The sequence below is a fragment of the Trachemys scripta genome, chromosome 23 (assembly GCF_013100865.1).
Source record: "Trachemys scripta elegans isolate TJP31775 chromosome 23, CAS_Tse_1.0, whole genome shotgun sequence".
NCBI classification, from domain to species: domain Eukaryota; kingdom Metazoa; phylum Chordata; order Testudines; family Emydidae; genus Trachemys; species Trachemys scripta.
In genome coordinates this window covers 12,147,604-12,168,414 of record NC_048320.1, presented here as the reverse complement: position 1 = coordinate 12,168,414, position 20,811 = coordinate 12,147,604, and the positions used below count along the sequence as shown (strand labels likewise).

Genomic DNA, 20,811 nt, shown 5'->3' with positions numbered 1-20,811 from the left:
TTACTCGCAGTGGTAAACTTAACCACGTGCGTAAAGGTTTGCAGGATCGGGGCTTTAGACAGTATGTAGAACACGTGTTTATGTGCTCAGAGCACACACACACGCACACACACACGCACACATATCTATCTACCTGGATAACTCACTCTGTTTGGGAGACAGACTGCAATAACACGAGATGACAGATCCCCTTTTTCGTCTGGGCTTTATTTCCTGGATATGTTGCTCCCTATTTAGAGTAATTTCGACCTCGGTGCTTTCTTATATACGGATTTCTTTCTCTTTCAATTCGCCTGCTCCTGGAACCTTACCCAGATTCCGTACTGACTGAAACATATTATGGGCCCGATCCTGAAATCCTGATTCAGAGGAAAAACTCCCACGGAATTTTGCCTGGATATGAACTGAGAAATGGAGCCCCTAATTAAACATAATTAAGAGCCCTTTTTATTTATCAAGTAGATTCAGTTCTATCCCTCCAGAGGGAGCGGTCAGAGAGAGATCAGGGAGGAGATATAAGTACATTACAATATTTTTTCAATTAAATAAACACACACACACACACACGATGAAGGAAGCATATAGAATGTATGATTTTCCCCCATACAGAATGGGAAGTGTGATATAGAAGCAAATAACAAAGGTTTATTTAAAATTGAGTTTGATAGAATAATTAGTTGTAGATACAAGATGAAGATGGGACAAGGTGAATGATCTCTTGTTCCTATGAGGAACCAGATCTCTCTGTCATTTACCTACACCTCTCCAGGTTGAGCGAAATCCTTGCACCAGTTAAGTAAGTGGGAAAATCTCCCATTGACTTCAGTGGGTCAGGATTTCAACCCTAGTGTTTGTTTCCACGGTGTTAGTAGCTCCTCTTTCCACAGATCAGACTAGGGGCAAATCCAAATCTTGTCTTCTCTCACACCGGTGTCAATCCGGAGCACTGTAAGGAAAGCTGGAAGAATCTGTCTCAGAGAAATTGGCAAATTCTCCTCCTGCTTGTGGTAAACAGGATATGAAAGAAATGGCCCGATGCTCATCCTGGAGACCGTATGGCAAATATTTCCGAGACAATCCTTGAAAACTAATTCCTGGGAGAACCTTGAACAATTGAATGCACACACTCACAAGGACACACACGCACATAAAACACCAACACACACAAATCATCGACTCTGATAGACAGCCCATAAAACACACACAGAAACATACACAAAACACCTCACAAACACAGACACAGAAATATACACACAGAACACACACAAACATACACAAAACACCTCACAAACATAGACACAGAAATATACACACAGAACAAACACACACACACAAACACACAAAACACCTCACAAACATACACACAGAACAAACACAAACACACACACACAGAAACATACACAAAACACCTCACAAACACAGACACAGAAATATACACACAGAACACACACAAACATACACAAAACACCTCACAAACATAGACACAGAAATATACACACAGAACAAACACACACACACAAACACACAAAACACCTCACAAACATACACACAGAACAAACACAAACACACACACACAGAAACATACACAAAACACCTCACAAACACAGACACAGAAATATACACACAGAACAAACACAAACACACAAACATACACAAAACACCTCACAAACACAGACACAGAAATATACACAGAGAACACAGAAACACAAACATACACAAACCACCTCACAAACACGGACACAGAGATATACACACAGAACAAACACAAACACACACACAGAAACATACACAAAACACCTCACAAACACAGAAATATACACACAGAACAAACACAAACACACACACAGAAACATACACAAAACACCTCACAAACACAGACACAGAAATATACACACAGAACACAGAAACACAAACACACAAAATCCCACACAACACAACACCATACCCCCACTCCTCCCATCACACACACTATTAAGAAAGTCTCCTCAACGCCAGGAATGAGACCCCTTGATTGTATTGGACTCTTTGAGACTCGGTGGGAAAGTCTGGAGAAGGATCTTCAGTGGCTTTTCTTGCTTTGGATAGCTGAAGCATCGAAGTCAGTAATTCTTCATCCACTGTCCTTATTGTTTCCCTCCCAAATGAAGAGAGAGATCAAATATACCCGCCTCTTACTGTCCCCCTTACTGGGTTGTTTTTAAAATTAACACGTTCTTTCTTTTCAGCCAGCAGGCAGCAGGAGTGAGGAACAAAGCAGACCAACAGCAGCCACTCGCCTTACAAAAATAGAGCCATATTTAGTAAGAGGAAGGGCCGGTTCCAAGAGGTGCCCGCGCTTGGACCCTGATTGGGCGGAAGACGGCATCAGCGATCTAAATCCAGCCAATGGGCTCCTGCGATTGAATGCGCATTTTGCCAGCAAATAGGGAAATCACGGGCAGAGAGATTAGGGAACCGAACAAAAAGCAGTTCTGCTAATTTATGATGTTTTTTTAGTGACTGACAGAGCCACAACAGGAATTATTTGGGGGGAGGGGGAAGAGAGGCAAAAATTATGCATCTAGATACACAAAGATGTGTTAAATATATTGTGTCTCATGTAATCTGAGCTAGCTTTCTGTATAGAGAAATACATAGCTAGCTAATGTTATATACACAGATACATACACCTGTCTTGTGTACTTAGATAAATATATGTTTGATAGATAGATATGTGTGTGTACTTAGATAAATATATGTGTGATAGATAGATATGTGTGTGTACTTAGATAAATAGATGTTTGATAGATAGATAGGTGTGTGTACTTAGATAAATATATGTGTGATAGATAGATATGTGTGTGTACTTAGATAAATATATGTTTGATAGATAGATAAATACATATGATGCACACACACATTCCTTTTCTATATATATATGTGTGTGTGTGTGTGTGTGTGTGTGTGTGTGTGTGTGTGTGTGTGTAATAATATACTCTATATTGTAGACATCAGTGAAAGCAACTGAGAATCTTGAAGACCCATTTGCAAACATTTGTGTGTGCATAGGTAGAATGAGATGATTATAGACAAGCAAACATGTTATAACATGTAGTCATGTAATTGTCTAATTGTAGCTATTTGTCCATCTAGCTAGACTGGATTGGAAAACAATGATGTACATAGATACACAAAGATGTGTGTGCGTGGGCATTATAAATATAGTTGTGCCTCATGTAATCGGAGCTTGCTTTCTGTGTAGACAGATATAGAGTTAGATAATGTTATATACACAGATACATGTATGTAGTGTGTATAGATAGATATGATATATGTGTACAGATAAATATGCATGATGTAGATACACACGCACCCTTTCTATATATCATGTGTATATCATATATACACACATCACATACCATATTTAGCTAAGTACACACACATCAATTATATGTATCTGTGTATATAACATTATCTAGCTATAGATCCATCTATACAGAAAGCTAGACAATATATTTAACTTGTGTGTGCATAGCTAGACGGATAGTTATGATGTGTGTGTGAGTACAGACACAGAAACACACACACTCCCTTTCTATATATGTGTGTGTATAATAATGTGCTATATACAACATACAATATATAATATATACCAGCACCAATGAGAGCAACCAAGGAAGCTTGAAGATCCAACTGGAAACTTTGATATGTGCATAAGTATAATGAGATGATTATATATAAACACACGTGTATGAAACGTGTTTATATCATTGTCTAGTTCTATCTATTTGTCCATCAAACTGGATTAGATTCGATCACACCCACACCCCTCAGCTTCCTGAAAGATGATTGCTATTCGGAAGCTGAAGGAGAGCATTAACAAGGAGACTGGCTGGGTGGGTGACTTTCCTTGCAGTTTGTCTCTGCCAGTTTGCAGTGATGGGCATAGATCGATGAGGCCGACTTGCCAGAAGCCACCAAAAATGTCGAGTTGGCAACTGAGTGGAACCCTACCAGTCTCTTAGGAGGAAGGACCGGTTGGAATGGATTTCGCAGCAGGCCACCTGCAGGTGCCAGTGTCTTTGAGATATGACCTCGCGAGTGTATGTGGCTATGTGTGTAACAGAGAGAGAAAGGTGTGTGTGTGTGAGAGAGAGAGAGAGTGTGTGTGTGTGAGAGAGAGAGAGAGAGAATGTTAAAGATTTCTGTCACCAGATCAGGAAACCCTTGTTTTTCATGTTCTCTCTGTGTTTTCCGTAAGACTTTTTAAAGAGTCATTAGGGTTTCGTTCCTTTGTCAGATGGTGAACAGTGACAGGGGGACACTCTCCCAAGCAGTTGGTATAACACTCCATGTTGCTCGGAATAAGCCACTGAGGAGGTTTTCATTTCCCATTTGGAGCCACGGGTCCAGAAGAAAGAGGGCCTCGATCCTGCACCCGTTGAAGCCAATGAGGGCTTTGTCATTTACTTCAATGGGAGCAGGATCTGGCCCGGACATTTGCAGATTGGGCGGTTGCTTTATTTCGATTTGCCTTCTAAACAGGCAACTGGTGCCCTAAAAGAACTAGAACACGAGAAGCAGCAGCATTGTGTCCAGATGCCACGGGGAAGGGGCTCAAATGAACAGGAGGACCTGTGGCACCTTGGAGACTAAAAAAATTATTTGAGCATAAGCTTCCGTGGGCTAAAACCCACTTCATCGGATGCATAGAATGGAACATATAATAAGAGTATATATATATACGTAAAGAGAAGATGCCATACCAGCTCTAAGAGGCTAATTAATGAAGATGACCTATTATCAGCAGGAAAAAAAAACTTTTGTGGTGATAATCAGGATGGCCAATTACAGAGGAAAGTAGACTCCAAAGACCGTGTCTCGGCAACGATCCAGGACAGAGCTTTAGTTCAAACTGCCCCATGCTCACCTGTACACGAATCTGTTTCCAAACAGCCCTGTCATTAAACCCTTTAACAACTTTATGGAGCGACAGCGTTGGGATGTGTTTCTTGTCCCCACGTGTACCGTGGTTTAGAACCATAATCTAACCGGTTTAACTAGGGCAGTAAAGAAAGAAAAACAAACCACTGCCTATAAATTGGGGAGTTGATACTTGGTCGCTTTAGCAAGCGGTAAGGAATGTGTGTGCGTGGTATGTTTACGACTGTGTGATAACGCCTATATATTTATATATTATGGACACAGGTTTGTGTACACCCAGATACAGCTCTGCTCTATGAAATATTCATAGAGGAATCAAGGGAGAATAGTATCGTTAGCCTTATCTCTCCTCTCACTCCCCGCTCCCTCCGACCAGCCTCCGACCCCTGTTTTCGGAGTGACAGCAGAGGAGGAAAACAGCCGTCACCTAGCTTAGATGTTTGGATGTTTGTTTCCTTGCTTGTTTATTTCATTGAATTTGTTTATTTCATACAGACTCTCTGAGTTTGCCTCAGGGGAAAGTTCAGGGTTGGATGGGGCAACCAACCACCACTTTGTCCCGTAGCTCCTGCTTCTCTTCGCGGACTTTCATACCTCTCAGGATCTGGCCAAATGCCTTTTGCAGCTCTCTCTCTCTCCCCCCACTCCCTCCGCCCATGCATCGCATCCCAGCACCTCTCCCTGGACATCGCAGAGTCGCTTTACGTGCAGTTTCCCATCTCAGGGCACCAGCTCCTCAAACTGGGGAGAAATTACGTGGACAGCAGGACCGAGACTAAAACCTTAGTTCTTGGCTTCTTTCCTGTGCCCAGGGTCTCTGTGTATGGCGGGGGAAGATGGGCTATCCGGGGATCTTAGCACCTCTCCAAAGTATGGATGGAGTTAAGACAATAGTAAACTATTTAAAAAGCGACTCGCATTGCTGGCTCCCGGCACCCCAGAGAGCAGGAGGGGAACCGGCAGACTGGGTCTGGTGCAGTCTGAACTCACCCCGTTTACCAATCTCCCTTTGAAAAGATATTTTATCCAGAGCGATTTATACTATATGGCTGCAATTTAATCTATGAGAGAGAACGAGAAGACACAGTTCCCACATGAGGGAAAATTAATACATTTAGCGATGTTAGGAAAGAATGGAAAGAAAGATAGATGGGGGTGGATGGGGATGGAGAGAGAGAGATTCACTACAAACATGCAAGCAACCTTTGGTTAGATCCTCAGCGGGTAAGAAAAAAAATGTTATGTCCGTTTACACTAGCTGTGCAGCACATGGGGTGCCTACTCCCCCGTCCCTAAAACCGGTGTTGTTTGAAATCAACCTGCAACACGGGCAGGGTAGTTTTTAGAGATGGGTCTGCCCCAAGCCTGGCGCCTCGCGCAGACTAAGGAGATGGACACCGACTGCAGAGCCCGCTTCGCTTCCTAAGCCTTCTCTGGGTCTTTCCTTGGAACCGATTTCCATTCGGTTCCCATCCGCAGCGGGGATCCCGCACCCGAAAGCCAATCGGCCACCGCAGTTCGGGCTTGTAAGGAAGCGAACGCCCTAAAGCCCCGTTAAATACCGTGTTATGTTTTGCTAATTGTGGCGGGGCTGCTAATTGAGAGAATGGCCAATCAAGGTGTTTCATTGTAAGCGGAGCCCGACTGAATCCCATGGAGCCTCCGAATTCCAACCCCCTCCCCGACATACACGCGTGACTCCATCCCACGCCAGCGATTTCCCTGGACTCGAGAGCTGAGTCTGCTAAGACCTCCCAGAGCCTCCTCCCTTCCCCCAGCCGCCATTGATGGGGACGGAGGGATGAGTCTAGACAGGCAACAACGGAGGAAGAAGACCCAGAGCCTCACGTCTATATATAATCATCATAAAAAAAAACCCAGACACAGCTCTGGCCAGAGCTCTCAAGGAACCATCCAGCGAGGCAAAGGGAAACCGTTTTCTGTAGCCCGGGCAGGCTGTGAACAATAAATCATACAGTTAGAGGTTTATTGCCTTTATTTTAGATCTACAGACCGTCGCGCCAGCAAGCAGCCTCTGTGTGTGTGTGTGTGTGTGTGGTGGGGGTGGTGCGGGGGAGAGAGAGCGTGTTGTGTAATGTGTGTCTATAGACTCAAGGAGGCACGATGCAAAGTTACAACTCGATATGTTCCGAGAGAGCCAATATGCCGGTAGCGGCTGTGGCTTTAAATCGCAGCGAGGGCTGGTTTGCAGGCAGGTCAGGTGGGTACCCCAAGCCGCTTGCACGTGGACAACGCACGTGGCAGGCTAGGCCAGTGGCCGTGTGATCCCAAGGCGTGGTGGGGTTGTCTTTGCAGGGTCTCTGTAGCCCGGGAATGAAACCAGCGCAGATTTCGAAGTCAAGGGCGCGTTTGGCAGGAGCGCCTGGGTGTGCGTCTGGGGAAGCGGCTGTGAGACACAGCACACGAGCTAGAAGAAGGAGTCTGCGTTTCATGAAACGGTAAAGACACAGCCAGAGAGTCAATGGATGAAAGAAGCATCCGTTCAGTGTGCAGCTCCCCCTGTGTGGAGAACCGCCCCCCCGCCCTAAAAAAAGAGAGAGAAAGACTCCACCCCACTCATGCATCCTGTGGATACCGCCGAGAAAGTGAACATGACGAGATCTGTATCTTTCTCCGCACGTTTCTACTCCGGCAACCCCTAGAGACGAACATGATTTTCCTCTCTCTCCCCCACATACTAATGACAATAATAAAAGCTGCTTACGGCAGACGCCAGTCTGTTGCTTACCTTGTTTTTTTTTTCAATCCTACAAGAGATTAATGCTAAAAAAATAACCGACAGTGTCTCTGTTTATTGGGGGGACGGCGGGTAGGGGGGGGTCCGCTAACTTTCTGCAGTCCTGTGACAAAAAAAAAAAAAAAGTGTTCTCTTCTATAGTGAGATGCACATATATATGTAAACGGCGAGAGAGAAATACATTGGCTTGTTGGTCTCATTAGATAGACAAATGCAAGAGAAAACTGACGAGAGGGGAAAAGCACCTTTCCTTTAGAAAATCAACAAGGAGTCCGGTTTTTGTGGATACAGACTAATACGGCTACCCCCTGATACCCTTGCCTTTAGGTCACCCATCAGAGCTTAAATGATAACACAGCTGAATCTAACGACCAGATCTGCCAACCAATGGTAAGTTTTACAAATAAAAAAAAGAGGAATGAACAGGGTATGCTACAGATCTGACACAGAGTTCTGATCACAATAGATCAGGGGTTCTCAAACTTTTCTACTGGTGACCCCTTTCACACAGCAAGCCTCGGAGGGCGACCCCTCTTATAAATTAAAACCACTTTTTAAAACATTTAACACTGTTGTAAATGCTGGAGGTGAAGCGGGGTTTTGGGTGGAGGCTGACAGCTCGCGACCCCCCAGGTAATAATCTCGCGACCCCCTGGGGGGGTCACGACCCCCAGTTTGAGAACCCTTGCAATAGATTTTCATTTAGCCTGCTTATTAAAATGTCATATTTATGCTGGCATTAGCTTGCTCAACCTTTCCCTAAACGCATGTGACGTCAATATGTAAATTCCCTTACAAAGATCCTAAAAAAATCCATCCCACTAATCAGGTGCCATGCCATGATTATTTGTACGCGGGGCTAATTTGACAAATGAATTATATTTCCCCCCTTTTCAAGAGAAAGAAAGTAGATGCTGTGGGCTAAAGTGGTTTAGATACTGTTTTGATAGAATTGTTGCCTCGGCATATTATTTCTCTCGGTCATAAATAAAAACACGAGAGACTGAAATAAAATAGATGTGAACCAGTTACTTTTCTATTATAAAGCTTATTAAAGAGTTAGCAACAAATGTATAATCATATGCAAGTTCCTAAACTGGTGGTTTTGGCCAACCAGAAAAAAAAATCCTTTGTTATGGAAGTGACCTTAATTAAAAAAATATGAGTTTTATTCTGAAGTACTTTCTCGTCCAGAATATGTTCAGGAAAAGGACACCATGCTAGATTCTGGTGCTCGATTCTGCAGTCAACTGGGACGTGTCGTTCTAATTTTGCCAACAAAAACTTTCCAGCTCGTCAAATGTTAAAATGTACTCGTGTCAATTTCTTTTTTAGGAGTCGTGGGGAGAGGAGTTTGGGGTGGGGGGTAGACTTTATTTTCTGAATCTTTGCTTTTTTTTTCTCTCTTTTATCTGCGTTTCTTTTTTGAAGTCTTCTCCCGTCTGAGAGCACCTGGAAGTGCAGGAGAGACTCGATCAAGAGCAACGTCAGCTGTTGACGTCAAGAAAACCTGGCTGCTCACATGAAAAAAAAAAGAAGGAACAACAGAGAGAACTTTTGAGGTTTTAAGAGGCAAGATAAAGTTACCGCAAGGCCCAGAAATACACTTAGCCAGCATTTGGCGCCTCCTCACAGCAAACTTCCGCTGATTACTGCTGCAAAATAGAAAGCGATGATGCCTTCTGGTTTAAGATCGAAAACCAAACACCCCATCTGACAGCGCAACCATGGGAAGTCTAGAGCCAATAAACAGGGACAAGTGACACTTTTTGATGCAGTGGGAATCACATAAAAATGTAGCGAGACAATAGGCTGAAAGGGGTATCCTGGTCATCATAGGCACTTAATGTTTGAGGGTTTAAATACATATCGTCGACACGTGTTATGTGTATACATCTTTGTGAGTGTGTGTAATTCTAGAGCTTGATTCAGTTCTGCCCTTCGCCTCACGCCTTCATGTAAACCCCCACCACATGTACAGTCCCTTTGCACTCCTGTCAATGAAGACACGAAGTGGAGAACAAGGCTAAAACTGACCCCGACGGCTTGGGGCGCAAGCACGGGTGGGAATGAAATTGACAAGGCAAGTCGAAGTCCTGCTTCCCCTCCGATAACCCGCTCCCCCTCGCTCCCTTTGGCAAAGGAGAAAATGAAAGGAGAAATAAAGGAGTGGAAAGGTCTTTAGAAAACGAGGCAGATCTAACAAAACGAAGCGAATGGGAATATTTGAAAATCTGGTATCGACAAGGATGGTCGCATGGTAGTAAGAATTATAAAGGGTAACAGTGAAAAGGGGTACGGGGGGGAGGAGAAAATCTGAAGTCCTGCCTCTGTGGTTTAAAAACAAATGCAGGGAAGGAGACGGGTTATTTGTCTCTGAAGGCTGGACTTTCCCAAACTTCAGCGGAGATAGTCTCCAAAGAAATCACACGAAGTTGTCGACAGCGGGTCTTTGTGCTTGGAACTTAATGCGTTGGGTTTGAATCAAAATGTTCGGGGGGAGGGGGGCGAGAATAAAGCCACGTCCTTTCACAACAAATCCCTCAAATTGTCTCATTTCATCCCTGGCTTCCTTGCTTTATTTGATTTGATTCCTTTTATTCGGGAGCCTGTTTCTTGTTTTAAGAGAGACCGCAACAGTCGTTTGGGAGGGAGAATAAAGACGTGCGGTGTGTGTGTGTGATGTGTGTGTGTGTGCAGAACTGGACAATCTGGAATATCCCCGTGTCTCTGCCTTCTAGGATATGTCACCGCCTTTTAAATCTATTTCCCTTCATGGTGTACTCTAAGCAATGCCTCGCTGGTCTGTGAATGGATACAAAGCGGAGAGCAAGGGGGAGGAATAGATATACACACACGCATATATTTTTTCCTGGTGCAAAAAAAAAATCGTTTGCTTGGAGACTGTAACGAAACAGAACAGAACTTGCTATGACACTAGATCATCTGCTATTTTTGTTTCACCTTCCCCAGACATGAACGGCAAAATCCGGGAGCAGAAGGGCCGGGTCTCATCAGCGACCCCTCCCTCCCACCGATTTCTTCCCGCTTATGATTCCGATTGATTGCCAGTCCCCTGCCCCTCTTCCCCCCCCCCCCCCCCCCCGGGGGGGACAGCGTAGCCGCTTTTGTTCCGATTGGAACCTCATGTTTCGTAGCTTTCCCGACAGCGGCTGGGTCTCTGGGCTGGGGTTTGCCTCGGTGGATGCCGCCGGTTGTGTATTGTCAGGATGCTCCGGGGGGCGGATGCCTAAGGGGGGGGGAACAAATCTCAGTTTTTGTCTCCCCCCCTTGCACCTCAGCCCCTTTGCAAACACCCTAAAGGAATGAGATCACGTGAGGCAAAAAGGGGCGGGGCCAAGCTCTTGTCTGGAAGGAAAAAAAAGCCATTTTGTGCCCCCCCCCCCTCCCATCAGATCCCATCAGCAGCTACACAGACGCGTTTCTTCCAGCTCCGCCGCTTTGGCACCAAAAAAAAAGGAAAGGAAAGAAAGGGGGGTTTGGGGGAGCTCGCTGTTTTCCCAACCCTGCTCGCCCCCCCCCGAAAAGATCCGGGATCAGGTAGGGACGCAGCTCCCCCTACAATCCCTTTTGCCCTGTGGGGTGTTGGGGGGTGGAGGGGGAGGGAATAGATCTCTCCCTCCCGCCCCCCTCCCGGGAAGCACTCGAGTCTACGGGCCATGCTGCAAGCTCCCTGCCTCGGCTTCTGTGACATCCTCTGGCTTTCGGGGGTTGGTTTTTCTTCCTTCCTTTTCTATTTTTCCGCTCTCTCTCTTTCTCTCTCTCTGCTTTCAAGATGGCCGATCGGTTTATTTGCTATCCATCTCCTGCCTGACTTCCTATCCTTCTCTTTGTGCTGCTGCTGCTGCTGGTTTTCTGGCAGGGTCCGGAGGGGGGGGAGGATTTGCATGAGATCCCCTCCCCGCCCCAGACATGGCAGTTCACCCCCCTCCTCCCGCAACCTCTCCACTCTCTCCCCCAGCCGGGGAGGGTGTCTGCTCCCCCGTGCCCGCTCGCTTGGCTTCTTCCTCCGGCGGCTGGCTGTTGGCAGCGGCCGCTGATCTCGCCTCCTTCTCTCTCTCCAATTGGCACGCCTAACTTTTTGGATCCCTTCTCTCTTCCCCCCCCCCCGCTTTTTCTTTGGCCCCGACGCAGGGAGGCTGGCAGCCAGGCGGGGGCTGCCCCGCTGTGTGGGGGGGCAAGGGAGTCGGGGGTCTGGGGAGAGGGAACCGGCTTTGACAGCACCCTGCCAAGCCCGACCCTCCCCCCGCAAGAGCCCCGAGGAACTACCCCACCCCGGGGATCTCCACATTGTAGGCGCGCAAAGGGCAAGGGGCGCGCAAGACATGCCCAAGGGCGCATGGACGTGGGTGGCTGGGGGGTGGGGGTGGGGTGTCTTAGGAACTGAGATGTTGGAGCAATATGGCGCGGTTTCTCCACGGTTGGACAGAAAATGAATGTGGGGAAGGTTTTGTGTGTGTGTGTGTGTGTGTGGAAGGCCCCCAAGTTTACGAGACAGCGATTGTACTGTGCCGATGCGCCCCCCTCGGGCTGGGTGGGGATTCCAGGGTCTGGGATCCAACCCCAGAGGAGACCGACAGAGAGAAGAGGGGTGTGTGTGTGTGTGTGGAGGAAGGGGGTCCTTGTTATTCTGTCATTCCCGAAGTCATCTGGGTCCCAGCCGTTCGTGTAAAAACAAATACATAGAAAGCAAAATAATGTGCCACCCCCACCGCTCCAAAATAAAATAGAGGTGGCCACCAGGGGTTTGCCAGGAGCCCCTCGTGGGGGAGGGGGTGGGAGTGAAGTCGTTGCAACAGAGTCCAGGGGAGCTGCTGGGGAGAGCGGGGGGCATCTTTCATTTGGTTTTAATTGTCGCGATGTTTTGCGAATCAATATGGAAGTCCAACGAAGCTATCCGAATGGGGCTCAGTTTCCTACATCAGAAAGAGAGAAAGGAGAGGTCGGAATTAAAATCCACTTTGCAATTCATCTCACCCGCGACCCCCTCTCCAAGCAAACAAACAAACAAACAAAAACCCATTTAGATCCCGCCAGGGTCTTTTTTTCTTTTCTGTCTTTCTCCCTCCCCAACTACGTGTGGACACCTCGTAGCTAATTAGCGCGGATCGCCCCTCCATGCCTGATGAATAATAGATTGCAATAGAATATCAAAATGAGCCCACAGCTTGGCTTAGGGAGGGGGGGGGGTTTTGCAGGAAAGTGGCTCTCCCTCCCCCCCTTTTCCATTTCGCCTTTTTTCATTAAAGGGGGCCATTCTCCTTACTTTGGGACAGAATAAATAAACAAATAAAATAAAGAATTCCCAACCCCTCCAAGATGCAAAGAGAAAAAGCCCCTCTTGCTATACCTTTCCCTCCAGAATTCAAGGAGGGAGTTCTGGTCTATGGATACATTTATCTATATTCCCCTTCCCATGAAAGAGTTACTTTCTCTTTGTCTATGGAACTCTGGAGGGCATATATATATATTTTGGGGAGGGGAATGTGTGGGATAGAGGGAAGGTTTTATAATTATGGAGGTCCCTTTCTCCTTCTCCAGTTTAGCCATCACCTCTTCCAGAGAGCTGTGTGTTGGAAATATTCCTCCCTCACCCCAGATTGTATTATCATCATTATTATGGAGCGTCTGCGCACAAAGCCTGCTTTGTTTGGAGAAAAAGATGCATGAAATAACCCTTGTGTAACCAAAAAAAAATCACTGCAAAGGGGTTTGATGTTCTGTTTGATATTGATGAGGTAGGAAGGGGAGAAATCTCGTGTCAAGGAAGCTTTGGTAGTAGTGAGCCAATTCTTGAGGGGAATGGACTGGTTTTGCCCTTGGAAATCGGAGCCCTGAGTTCTAGGTTCGCCATCCTTTGCAGAGTGTCCCAGGAGTCGTGCTCGCGTGGCTGGTCTTTAGGCGGGATGGATCCAACTTGTGAATGGAAGGAACCCCGTTCCATTGGAGAACGTTGGGACCGTATCTAGTGGCCGGGGAGGTGTCGGTGTATTTGTGCTTCCTCTGCGGAGGGGACAACCCACGGGGCTTTTCTCGCGTGGGTTCGAGGGTTGTCTTAGGACCCAGGATGGCTCCATATAGGGAGCTGAGAACGGACCTGGGAACCTCCCTTCACCCCCTTGCGCACACTGGAGTCGGGAGAGGGGGTAGTGCAGGAGGATATAAACTTCCACAAACCAAGACCTAGTAGCGTTTTGTCACTTTGTTTACATGTACCGACAAGTCCCTGCGATCTCCCTGCGCGGGGGCTGGGGGGTAGGGAAGAGAGAGCATGTATGAGCCAGCGAGCTCCGCTTCTTTGCGAACAGCAGGTCTGCACCTCGGTTGGTTGTTCGCAAGGCTGATCTTGTGCAGTGAGCGCTGCTTCGCAGCTTGAGGTGTTGTGTGAGTGTGTGTCTTGTGTCTGGGGGATTCCTCCTGCCTTGGAACGTTGTACCATTGCTGGAGGGCTTCCCGGCTTCCTGGACAAGTTTTAGAATGACATGCAAACGGAGGGACCTGGGGGTTATTTCTTAGCTGGGGCAGAGAGGAAGGAGGGGGTGACAGCTGTCTAGAAGTTATGGGGGGCTTTGAAATGTCCTCCTGCTCCCCGCAGATTCGGTCTCCTTTCTCTGCAACGGCTGGGAGTGGCGAACCGCTGCCCCGGCGAGCTTGGGAGCAGGGGAAAAGAACTCCCGGGAATGTGAGATTCACCCCTTGGGTTGATGTGCATAGTGCATAGACCCCCTTCCCCTGCCTTCGGGTGGCGCGAATTGCCATCTGGGAATATAGACTCACCTTCCCTTAGGCTCCTCCTTTCGGATGCTGGCCAACCACACACCTGAAACCCTGTCCCCAATCGCCCCTTTCCAATGTGTATTGGGAACAATTTCAACAAAGGAACCCCTAAAGTGTCTCTAATTCTCAAGGCCCAGTGGCTGGAACAGTCCCACTAGGGTGGTGCTTTCATTCCCAGGCCTAGCCGACTCCTGCCTTCAGACCTCCTGGTCTGTTAATAATGATTAACTATGCTGCGTGGAAAGACAAAACAAACAAATAACATCATATCACAAATAAGCCAAGATCAGACCTGGAAATTCCAAATTCCTTTTTACCTCCACGGAGGCGCTTCATTTTTAAACGATCATCATTAGAAAAGTTCTCCCGGACTAGGAACCTCCCCCTGAAACCCACGAAAAGCTAGCCCACCGCTAAAAATGGATTGAAAAGTGACAGCAGCCCTTTGGGGAGAGATCGAGCAGCTACTGAGAGCACTAAGAGGGGTGGTTCCTTGCTACCACTGAAGCGCAGAGCAGAGCTTTGCCATCGTCTTCCATTGGAGCATCACTTCCTCCCCGTCCATGTCTTCCAAAATAAAAAGCGAGTTTACTCCAGATACCTGTATCTACCCTCACTGCACTATTAGCCTGCACTGAGCGCTCTGCGCCAGATTTTCAAAAGAACTCTGCTCTCATGGAGGCACTAAAATAAGCGGCCAATTTGTCATGCCGGGTGCTGGACCTCCCCCTCCCCCCCTTTTTTGTTGTTGTTTTTGAAAATCTTGCCTTTATTAAGATGCCTAAAGTTGAGCTGGGATCTTTGGAAAATCTGGTGCTAAGCACTTGAAAATCAGAACCCCTCATCACCTCTTTTGAAAATTTGACACCACTTCTTTGCATGCCAGTAATTTACACAGGCAGATGGACTGTGGGAATGTGCTGTCACGTCATTGATTGTGGTGTCTAACACAACTCAACCTCCAAACCTCTCCAGACTGTTGCAGCCAATATGCTTGTCACCAACAGATGTGATGCCAAGGGTTTTTCACTGGAAAAATACTTAATTACTAACAAATACATGTTGCCCTGGATTCCCACAACTGTTTCTGGCAGGGCTAGATTCTGTAGCAAGTCCTCTTCTGGGGCTGGAGAAACCTGCAGCAGTCAGATGAGATTTGTTATTGATTCTGTCCTGTTCTGCTCTGTTGAGTAAATTAAGCACTTAAAAGGGAAAAGGGGGGAAAAGTAAAATAAAAGGAAAGGAAAATGACACCTCCTCCCTTCAACCGTGAAGCTCAAGGGCTGCAAAAAAGATCCAGTTTGATCTCTTGGATTTTTTAATACAAATTCCTTGGAAGAACTTTAGAGAAAAAATGTGAAGAATAAAACAACCCCCAAACAACATTTAAAAAGCCATAGCGAGGGGGCCCGATCCTATTTGGGCTAAGCTGAAGAAGTCAATCGAAGTTTTCTCTGAGGACATGATGGAGAACGGGGCTCGCTGGCTCTGACAAAGTTCCCTGCTGCCTTAGAATTCACCCCTGGGGTTTTCTGCCAGCATTTCCACGAGCTGCTCTTAAGTCTTAACTTTTGCCTGTTATGGACAAACCCTAATTATCCAGATACATGTACACTCTAATAGCAGGGGTTTCTGAGCTGCCGCCTGTTCCCTGAAATATAGAAAAGCTCAATTCTATTCCTCCAAATCTATAGCAACTTCATTGACTCTGCGTGGAGACATGGGTAAATCAGAGCAGAATCCGGCCCTTTGTAGCTAATTGCTAAGTACTCCTGCCCCTCCATTCGCCCTGAAGGACAAGGGATGGTTAACCTACCGTGGAGTGCTCTGTTCAGCTGCGTAGGGGTACTTGGTGGCTGGTTTATTTTTTATTTATAGCTCCGAGAAAGCAAGAAGGACTAGCCGGCTAATGCTGCTCTGACTGGCTTTTCCACTCAATTACTCACTGTTTCCTCTCCCCCCCTCCTCAAATCCAGTTTTGGGGCCCGTCTGTGGAAAGGCTTCTCTTCGCCTGCATAAAGCTGCATTCATGGTCAGATGCTGTCTTGAATGTTTCCATAGGAGATAAAAATTGTCCACAGTTGCAGTGAATTTGGAAGTTGTGTGTGTGTGTGTGTGTGTGTGTGAGAGAGAGAGGGGGGGGAGGGAGGGAGAGAAAAGATCAGCCACCAATGTTTTGGTTACATCTGTACAAATATTTTCCTGGTTTTGAGGAAGGGGGCCGCACCCGCGTCTGCTTAATTCTCTGAATGACCCCATCGTGGGGGAAGGGGGAATACCTTAAAGCTGCCCTTAACATTGAGAAGTTGGTTCACGGGTCACTGGTAGGTCCAGAGGCAAAGATCTATCTAATTTCAACTCTCATGTTATGGAGGTCGGACTAGTTCTAAAGGTTCCAGGCGCCCCTCTCACATGTGAAAACCATCTCAGACTGGAGTCTTCTGGTTTATGAATTAATTAATTAATGGTCGTCGTTGTTGCTATTATTAATCTGAGGGGGAAAGCCCCAGAGAGCATCATTTCTGATTTGACGCAGGGGGAATGAAGGATCTTGAAATATATAGACTCTGACCTGAGGGGCAGACAGAGAGAAAGGGGTTTAGACGTTGCTTTTTTAGGGATACTGCAGAATGGACTCTAGTCTTTTGGCAAAAAGTTTTGGGTTTTTTAGAAAAAAAGAAATTAGGAGGATGTTCACTCCGAAAGTCCCTGGTCGTGTGAAGACTTCTTGACTCTACACTGACTTTAACTGAGATTTTCAAGTGGTTTTGGGTGCCTGACTTGAGATACCTTAAAAGGGTCTGATATTCAGAAAGTGCTGGGACACCCCCCAAAATTAAAGCACCCCAAATCTCCAAGCATTTTTGAGATTCTTAACTTGTATTTTCTTGGGAGGATTTGAGCTTCCTCTCTACATTTTAAAAGCCCTGATGCATCTTCTTTTAAAACCAAATCAAATGTCAGGGTAAAAGATCAGAACAATTCATTCTTCCCCTCCCCCCTCCAAATCTGTTTTAAAAATTGAAAAATATGTGTCGTGTCTTCTGTTCGTAGAGAGTGTGGAAACTTTTTTTAAAAAGGCAGCAGGATATACGTGTGTATATAATAGCAAGATGCATAACCCACAGCGTTTTGCAGGAAATCAACATGCAAAATAATTTATTTCCATGGGAGGAATAAAATGTGTCTCGGAATTACTGTCTGCTTTTCATATGTTTTTCTCATCCCTTTCAAACTGGGATGGTCGCACTGCAGACCTGCTATCGCCTTCTTGCGAGGCAACGGCAACAAAGCAAAAATTGTTTGGTAATAGCAAGAGAAAACTTTGGTGATCTGGAAAGATAACGTGTCCTAGACACAGACTGAGGGAGGCTGGGGGGGGGGGGGGGGAAGGGCGATTGATCTGGTTCTGGAGCCTGGTCGAGATTTTAAATCCAGACCCACATCTGAGGTCACGTGCCCTCTTGCTTTGTGTAAACCCTCTTCTCGCTCGCTCCCACTGTACTTGGCCAACCCGAAAGGAGAATTTCCTGTTGTCGGGATCTGATGCCTACTGTCACTGCTAGCAAAGGCTACATTAACCCAACACGTCGCGGGCGTCTCTTTGTGAAATGCAACGCGTGTCTATTTTGCAAATAGATACATATGGCATTACTTATTATTAATTATTACTATTATTTTCTAATGAGCGTTTGGGAGCCCGCATAACCAGCTGTGCATTTCTTGTCTGGTGATAAATGGTGCCTCTCTGATATCGCCAATCGATATATTGTTTTCCTGCCCACACCCGTGGAGTTAGGAGTTGGAAAGATCTGAATCTTTCTGCTCAGAAAACTTGCCCAAGAGGTGGCGAAAGTAGCTAAGCTGTTAGGGAAGTGGTGACTCCTGGGGGTTCTGCGAAGGAGTGGGGTATCCGTTTGGATTTCTGGTGACTGTGACACCTCCAACAATTCCCACCCCGATGCCGTTTAATCAAACCATAAAGCAACGCGCTCCACTTTGATATAAGGCTTTCCACCAGAGGATCAAGGAGGAGCCCATTACAAATGTGAAATGACTCCAGCTTTGACCCCAGCCCTGCCAGGTGGGGGAAGGCATCATTCCTCTAAGTTCGCAGGTGGGGGGAAACTGAGGCAGCAGAGAAGGAAGGCACCTTGCCCAAGGTCATTACCAGAGCGGGAGTGGGGGGAGGAAGCAGATCGCTAATCTCCCAGTTCCATCACAGACCATCCTCTTTCAAGTCCCTAAGGAGTTAATTTTGGAAAGGGAACAGGGTTCCCTCTGCAGAATTAAGCCCAAAGGGGGCAATTTAAAGGTAATCAACTCTTGGTTTGGAGTAGAAGGGGAAGGATGCATCAGAACTGTTTAAATAGTTTTTTTTAAGGGGGGGCATAGCCAGGGAGGGAGGTGGGTGGGTGGATGGATGCCGGGAGTGGAGGAGGATTGAGTTTATTTCATTTTCTGGGGGTGGGGGTGGGGAAAAGGTCAGGGCGGTGGAGGGTGTTTTGGGGGGCGGGGAGGGGTGTTTTAAAAGGAGACTAGCGCCAGCCCCCATTCTGAGTCATGAAATCATGATGATTATCGTCCGTTTTACTAAAACCGGTTTTTGCTGGCGTCTCGGGCTCTCCCTCCCCTCCACCTTCCCTCTCCTTTAGAGACCCATGACGCCATTTGCTAGACTGGAAGGATAACATAAAAAATACAAGAGTCTTGCAGGGAGCAGGGGACCTGCAGAACTCACCGCCCGGCGAGATCCCAAGTCACTGGAGGGGGATTGGATTTCAGGTGCACCAAGCAGGCCAAAGCTCCCCCCCCGCTTCGCTTGGCTGTTGGTGTTGGCATCTTGCCAGCTGTTACCCTGCAGGTAACTATAGAAACCAGCGCACAGGGAGCCTATCAGCAGCCCCAACGTCACCTGCGACTTGTAAAGGGGTCTGGGGGGCACTTCACTCTGGAGAGCTACCTTGATGATGCTGAGGCTTGAAGGGGGCGGGGGGAGGGAGACGTGCTGCTGTTAAGTGGAAGGGGGGGGGGGGGGGGGGGGGGGGGATGGAAGCAAACAAGCCAAGAGGACCCCAAAGGGGTGTGATCCGTGCTTTTGCCTTGGGAATCTACAAAGGGAAATGGGACTGGGAGAAAGGTGTGTTTGTGTGTGTGTGTGGGGGGGGGGGGGGGAGAATGACTCAATCCAGTCCAGAAAGCAGAACGGGCGTTTCCAAAAAACCCACCAGCCTCTTTCTGACCCGCATCTATTGTGGTGTTGGCTTGTTTGCAAACCACCCCACAAATGCTTCCCAGCGGGCAGGCGCTAATGCTGGGTGCCAAACCAGGGAGGGGTGGCTTTAGCCACTACCTAGAGCAGGATACTCCCAATTTCTCCTCGGCCCCCTTCCCCTTAGACACACCCACCTCGGTGCTTAAATTTTGTCCCACAGTCTCACCTCTGTTGCTTGTCTACTGAGGCTGGGGGTGGGGGGGGGCACCTTTGCCTTGAAGTTTGATCAGTCACTGTACCGATGGGGGATTTCTTTGATTGGTACAGTATTGTGTACAGCTTTTATGAACGTTAAACGCTTTCCCCAGCATGTGTGTGTGTGTGTGTGTGTACACACTTCTGCATCTATCCTTTACGATGGTTCTCCATTGTAAGGGACTGAATCTGTGTGTGTGTGTGTGTGTGTGTTCCTAACAGTCTGGCCTCCGACTGACGTCACGCACAAACTCATTTGCACAGAAATAGATTTTAGTTCAGTCCCCCCCCCCCCTTCCACCTCGGATGGTTGTAATAATATTCTGGCTTCTCGCCAAGTATAGGAGTTACCATGGAAACAATAAAACTGCAGCGATTCAGGGCCCCAGCTAGAACGTCTCCTATAGTAAATATTAAAGTAACGGGGAAGGGGGAAGGGAAGAGGAAGGGGTTGGGGGGGGCAGCAATTACATTGACATCTGCGACTTTCTGCCTCTCTCTGCACTTGATTGCATCGACGGGTGATGTATTTCCCAGAGGGACTAGATTGTAACCCCACTTTACTTAGTGCTGCAAACGTCCTGCTCAGAGTCTCAAACTCGGGATAAAATGTTGGCAAAACCCTTTATTTTTCCTTTCCATGTTGCCTTCTTTGGTGTGTCTCTCTGTGTGTGTGTGTGTGGGGGGGGGGGGGGAACTGAACCTTGCAGACAAGTTATGTTTTTCCGCGACTACAAATTCTGCCCGGTGCTTATCTTTGTGCCTAGCCCTGGAGTTTTGCCTTCAATCACCTTCTGCTTTCCAAGCAAATATGCCACCCTCTCTCTCCTGGGGCGGGCATAGGTAGACACACACTTTAAAA

General features: G+C 47.1%; 1 protein-coding gene across 2 annotated transcripts in view; it reads left to right on the top strand.

Annotated features, from left to right (window-relative positions):
• Positions 1 to 11,037: 11,037 nt before the first annotated feature.
• PCGF2 (polycomb group ring finger 2) overlaps positions 11,038 to 20,811 on the top strand; it is a 33,278-nt gene continuing 23,504 nt past the window's right edge. The window contains exon 1 of one of the 2 annotated variants that reach the window (XM_034755949.1): positions 11,038 to 11,242. The gene's annotated coding sequence lies outside the window, so the exon portion shown is untranslated. The remainder of the gene's footprint in view (positions 11,243 to 20,811) is intronic. The other variant, XM_034755948.1, reaches the window with a different exon arrangement.